This window comes from Mustela erminea, chromosome 1 (genome assembly GCF_009829155.1).
Source record: "Mustela erminea isolate mMusErm1 chromosome 1, mMusErm1.Pri, whole genome shotgun sequence".
In the NCBI taxonomy this organism is placed as follows: Eukaryota; Metazoa; Chordata; class Mammalia; order Carnivora; family Mustelidae; genus Mustela; species Mustela erminea.
The window spans coordinates 152,883,023-152,888,993 of record NC_045614.1 but is presented as its reverse complement, the minus strand read 5'-3'; the positions used below and the strand labels follow the sequence as shown (position 1 = coordinate 152,888,993).

General features: G+C 41.9%; 1 pseudogene; it reads left to right on the top strand.

Moving 5' to 3' along the window:
* The first annotated feature begins 311 nt into the window (after positions 1 to 311).
* On the top strand, positions 312 to 3,812 carry LOC116591289 (annotated as a pseudogene).
* The last annotated feature ends 2,159 nt before the right edge of the window (positions 3,813 to 5,971 follow it).

Here is a 5,971-nt window from a genome sequence, read left to right as displayed (position 1 = left end):
GCTCTTTTATTTCTAAGGGTGGATATCAAGAGAAAGTTGATTGTAAATCATGCAGTGAAATACTACATTATAAAACAAAAAGCAAAGTAGGAATTACAGATACGTGCAATAATGTAAATGAGTATTAAAGACATGTTAGATGAAAGAAGCCAGGCACAGAGTAGTATACACTGTACTCCATTTATATAAAGGTCAAGAACAGGAAAACCTAGCCAGCTTGATAGAAGTCAAATTAGTGTACCTGGAGTTGGAGAGGAGTTGACTAGCAACGGGGCCTAGTGAAAGTTTCTGGAGTAACGGAAAAGTCCTACATGCTGATCTGGGTACGGTTAAACGTGTGTACATAATGTGAAGGTACATTATCTGTATATTTAAGATTTGTTCACTTCAAGCCTTTTTTTTTTTTAATCTAATGCAAAGTAAAAAAGTTTGAACGCTACATAATGAAACCCATGAAGGCTTGAGGTACTGGAATTCTCAAAGTACAGTTCATAAAATAGTCATGCTTAATATGTTTTGAGAAATAAAATGGAGAACTTTAAGTATCTGATTTTGCTATCAAGCAGGCAGGACCTCTGAACTACTCATCTCCATGACAACTAGAACTCAGAACTAGCTCACAAAAAGTAGAAGGTTTCCCCAAGAACTTTTCCCTTTCCCTCCCCCACACTAAGCCCAAAACTAAGCAATTAGAACTAAATCTGGATTAATCAGGATGGGGACTGGTGCTGGGGCTTACATGTCCAGGAGCAATTGCATCTGGGGCCCAGGCCTGAAGAACAGGGGCATCAGTAGACTGAGGTGCTCCCAGGATGGGTGGGGGGTACTCCTTGGATACCGGTAGAAGCAGAGTCAAGTCTGGTGGGGGGAAACTCTTCAAGTTGGGCCTACAGACTCAGCATTGCTTAATGATTTCCAAACATAAGAGCTGGCAGGCCCTGAGTGATCACAGAAACGTGGAAAAAACAGATTGACACCATCAAGGACTTAAGAGAGAAAATGCAGAGTAGCTAGTAGTTACAATTATAAAGATGAGCCTACAGTATTAAGAATAAACAGACTTTAATAGTTAACCATAAAAATGAAAACTATAGAGCAGTAGCCGCAGGTTTGGAAACAACAGCAAGAGCAAAGATACAAGATCCCTCTGGTTCCAGAAAATCTGAAAAAGATGATGGCTTATCAGGCCCTTGAAGCCTCTCAAGCAAAGCTGGCACTTTTGGACAAGGAGCAGAAGAAAGGAAAAGAGCTCAGTTTTAAGGGACCGAAATGGTTCTTACATGATTCCCGGCGGCAGCAACATGACAGGTTGCGCCTCAGACGAGTAGAAGTGAAACCTTGTGGCTTGGAAGTGCCAAATAAATATTCCTTGGGTTCTGCTGTATGCATCCAAAGGATGAATGGGGTGAGTTCACTGGTGCAGAGGACTACTGCCAGGCTTCGCCCGAAGATTTTCAGTGATGTCTTTTTCAGAGTAACCCCCCAGACCATAAAAACACTACATAGAGTGGAAACTTACATGACCCGAGGACTTCCAAATCTGAAGTCTGCCCAGAAACTCATCTTGAAACATGGACAAGACAAGGTGAAGAATAAAACCATCCCTTTGACAGACAACACAGTGATTGACGAGCACCTGGGGAAGTAGGGTGTTACTTGCTTGGAAGACCTCATTTATGAAATTGTCTTTCCAGGGAAGAACTTCCAGATCTCTGCATTCTTACATCCTTTCCATCTCTCAGTGGCCTATCCTGCTACCAAGAATACTGGGCTTCCTCAAGGAGGTGGGCTTACTTGGCTCTCGAGGGGACACATCAATCAGCTCATTTGTCAGCTGAATTAAACGCAGAATATCTGAAAGCACAGCGCACTGGTGGCATGTGTTTTGTCTTTTGGAATTTTTACCAGTGTCTTCAAAGAAGATTATTTAATGTTATATCTTTGGAAACTAGAGGGAGGGTCAAGGACAAGATGATGATGCTCCTGGCAGGCACTTGTCATCACAGCCCAGTTCCAAGGGAAAGTTCCAGTGTGTTTCCACCTCTGAGGTCAGCAGAGGACTCCTGGCATGGAAGAGGGAGTCCTGCTATGTCCCATCATCTATCGTGGAGTTTAATGTTGATGAACGAATACCCAAGCATGAACACAAGACTGCAGTGGACCAAGCTCAGGGACATACTTGAGACTGGGGGATCCTGGGGCCTTGTTTTGGAAGGAACTGGAAATACAGTTACAAAGAAGAGCACAAAAACAGTGCTCAGTTGTCAGAAAAAAGAGAACTATAGGCCCTGAAATCAAGAACTCAGTGGGTGAATAAAAACAGACTAGATGTAACTAAAGTGATTTAAACTTGAACCCTATCTATAAATTATCTAGAGGACAGGAAAGGTAAAGAGAAGGGCTATGAAAGATCAGTTAGGAAATAATGGAGGATGGAATCAGAAGTCTAATGTACTTCATTATATTTAGTAAATGAGGCAACATTTTAGAAGGTAATTGGACAATTCCCAGGATTGATAAACCTGAATCCATAGCTCCACAGATCACAATGTATCCTGATTTGGATTAAGACATGCCTATAAACATAGTGATATGAAGAACATCAAAGCAAAGTGAAGATTTTGATTTCTGCTACCTGCAATGGGTTAGGTTTTTGGGCCAGTGCTTCTAATGAGTGCAATTAAAATGCTCAGTAAAGTATTCTAAAAATCTTACCATCTGAGAGTGAACATAATGAGGAATGAGCAAGCCAAACTCCAAGATACGATAAGAGCCTAGAAAGTCAAGAGGGCACGCCAAGCCACCTTGGACCCAGAAGCAAGTGAGGCAGAAGTGAGTGACCAGGTCCCATTTAAGTTGAGGAGTCTGATAGACCCTTCCCATTAAGTTGGGGCCCCAGTAGTAAATTTGGATTCTTTCTTCCATCAGCCTGGGAGTGGACAAAGTTTCCTTGGTGCTGAGCAGAAGACACAAGTATTACACAGAAGCCCAACCCCAAGACCCAGTACTGACCCCAAGTAGAATTAAAGCCCAACTTAGCATTGCTAGAGTGAGGATGGGGTGTCAAGATCAAGAATTAAAGTGGTTCCAGACACATGGGATCTCAAATGCATGGTAGAAACAAAGACCATTCTTTTCTGGGAAAAGCAGTCCTTGTGTATGATTATGGTGCGAACACATCAATAATTTCCAGGACTGTGAGCAGCACACGGTCGATAAGCACACAAGGAAGCCGCACCACTAGTGACAACCCTTAAAAGCAAAAGCAGCCCACTCTCAAAGTGAAAAGCGACTCTGGAGTTCCCAAATATAAATTAAAGTGCAAATGAGTACAGTTTTAAAAATATAAGACATGCTTGAAAATAGGAGAGTAGGACACTGAAAAATGGTTGAGCAGATTTGAAAACCAAATATAACTCCTAGAACTGAGAACTAAAGTTTAAAGCACAGTTGGACAAAGCTGGGAAGCGTGGTTTCGCAGCAAGTTGGAGCACGTGCTGTCCAGAGGAAGAAGAAGGTACGAGAGGACGGTGAGATGCAGACAGGATGCCCCAGCGCTGGGCGGCTGCTGAAGAGCTGATCGCTTAGATCGACAATCCCAAGCAGAATACATAAAAAGGAGCTCCTCTCCACACACAGTATCATGAAACTAGATAACCAAAGGCAGAGAAGATTTGGGGATAAAAATATCCAGACTTTTACCTCTGACACGACGAACCTTCAAAGCAATGACAGCCAGTGTGACAACTGACTTAACAGGCAGAACAGAAGAGAGGGGGACAATTCCTTCCGATGCGCTGCCAAGCTAGTTTTTTCAACCAATAAAAATCCTTCAGGCCTGAGGAAGGAATACAGAAATTTCAGAAAAATTTAAAACAGGGAGTGTGCTCTCAGCAGGTCATCAAAGGAAATCCTCCAAGGTGTACATCAGGCAGAAGGAATTTGTGGTGTCAGGCCTGAGATGCAAGAAAAATGCTAAACAAAGAAGCAGAAAGTTGGGCAGGCAAATGGAAAAGGTAGTTCGCCGTATAAAAGAGTAATGATAGGGGCGCCTGGGTGGCTCAGTGGCTTAAAGCCTCTGCCTTCGGCTCAGGTCATGATCCCAGGGTCCTGGGATCGAGCCCCGCATCGGGCTCTCTGCTCAGCAGGGAGCCTGCTTCCCCTCTCCCTCTGCCTGCCTCTACCTACTTGTGATTGATCTCTCTCTCTCTCTGTCAAATAAATAAATAAAATCTTTAAAAAAAGAAAAAAAGAGTAATGATAATGGGATTTTAAAAAACAAAACATGACAAAAAATATAGCACATTATAATTTTATGAAAGGAGAACAGGAGATGAATGGAGTCGAAGTGTTCTATAAACTTATCCATGTAGAAGATGGAGATTTTGACTCATCTTATTTAAGATTTTTTGTTTACTTATTTGAAGTAGAGCAAGAAAGTGAGAGAGAGCAGGAGCAGGGGGAGGGAGAGCAGCAGGCAGAGCTGAGGGAGAAGCAGGCTCCCTGCTGAGCCAGGAGCCCGCCTACGGCTCAATCTCAGGACCCTGGGATCATAACCGGAGCCGAAGGCCAACGCTTAACTGACTGAGCCACCCAGATGGCCTGATTTTGATTCATTTTAAATGTTAAGTGTGTGTTGTAAAATGAAGGACAACCAATGAAAGAATAGAAATAGTACCACTTCCATACTAGAAGAAGGGGAAAACGTGGAATTATTCTTTTTCAAAAATCAGTTTAAAAGGAGTAACCAGAAAGGAGAGACAAACAGCATGAAATTAAATTTTTCTGAAGTAAACTCTGTGCCCAAAGTGGGGCTCAAAGTCATGATGTCAAGATCAGAAGTCGTATCCTGAGCCAGCCAGCACCCCAGAAATAAGATGGTTTTAAATCCAAATATTTCAGTCATTACATTAGTGGAAATGGAATAAATGCTCCAGTGTAAAAAGATAGTCAGACTGGATTTAAAAACAACCAAAAGCTACTTGTGAGAGGCATGGCTACACCATAAGGACATGTTAAGGTTGGAAGTAAAAGGATAAAACTTGAAAATACTACCCAAAGGAAACAGGTGTAACTATATTACTACCAGAGAAAACAGACATGAAGGCCAGCAAGCATTACCAGAATTCAGGATGTTTGGTCACCACATGGTCATAAAAGATTTGTTTCATCAAGAATACAATGATTTAAAATTTCTGGGGCGCCTGGGTGGCTCAGTGGGTTAGAGCCTCTGCCTTCAGCTCAGGTCACGATCTCAGGGTCCTGGGATCCAGCCCCGCATCAGGCTCTCTGCTCAGCAGCGAGCCTGCTTCCCCCTCTCTTTCTGCCTGCCTCTCTGCCTACTTGTGATCGCTGTCTGTCAGATAAATAAATAAATCTTTTTTAAAAAAATCTTTCTAAATAAAATTTTCATATGCCTGATAAAATTTCCTCATCGTGTAGAGCCAGAATCAAAAGAACCTCAGGAAGAAACAGACAAATCCACAGCAATAGTGGGAGTCTTCAACAAACTTCTCTCAGAAATTAATACAAGAAAATAGTAAGCATATAGATTTCATGGGTATGGTTAACAGCCTTGACCCAATGGAAATGCACAGAACACTGCACTTAACATCGGCAGAATATGCATCGCTATTTCCGAAACTGACCCAAGCAATCTCATCAGATCTCAAGTATTGAAGTCATACAGAGGATGTTCTCTGACCACAAAGCAATTAAACTGGAAATCAGCAAATAGACCACTGAAGAACTTCCTAACTTTGGAAATTTGGACACATGCTTCCAAATAACCCACAGTTCTGCTCAGCCACATGGACAAAATATTTGGAGCTGAATGATAATAAAAATTCTAAATGTCAAAACTGATTAATGCCGCTTAAGCAGTCCTTAGAGAAAATTTAAAATTTCAAGTCCCTATATTAGAAAGGAAAAAAGACTGAAAATTAATGAGGTAAACATTTATATTAGTTAG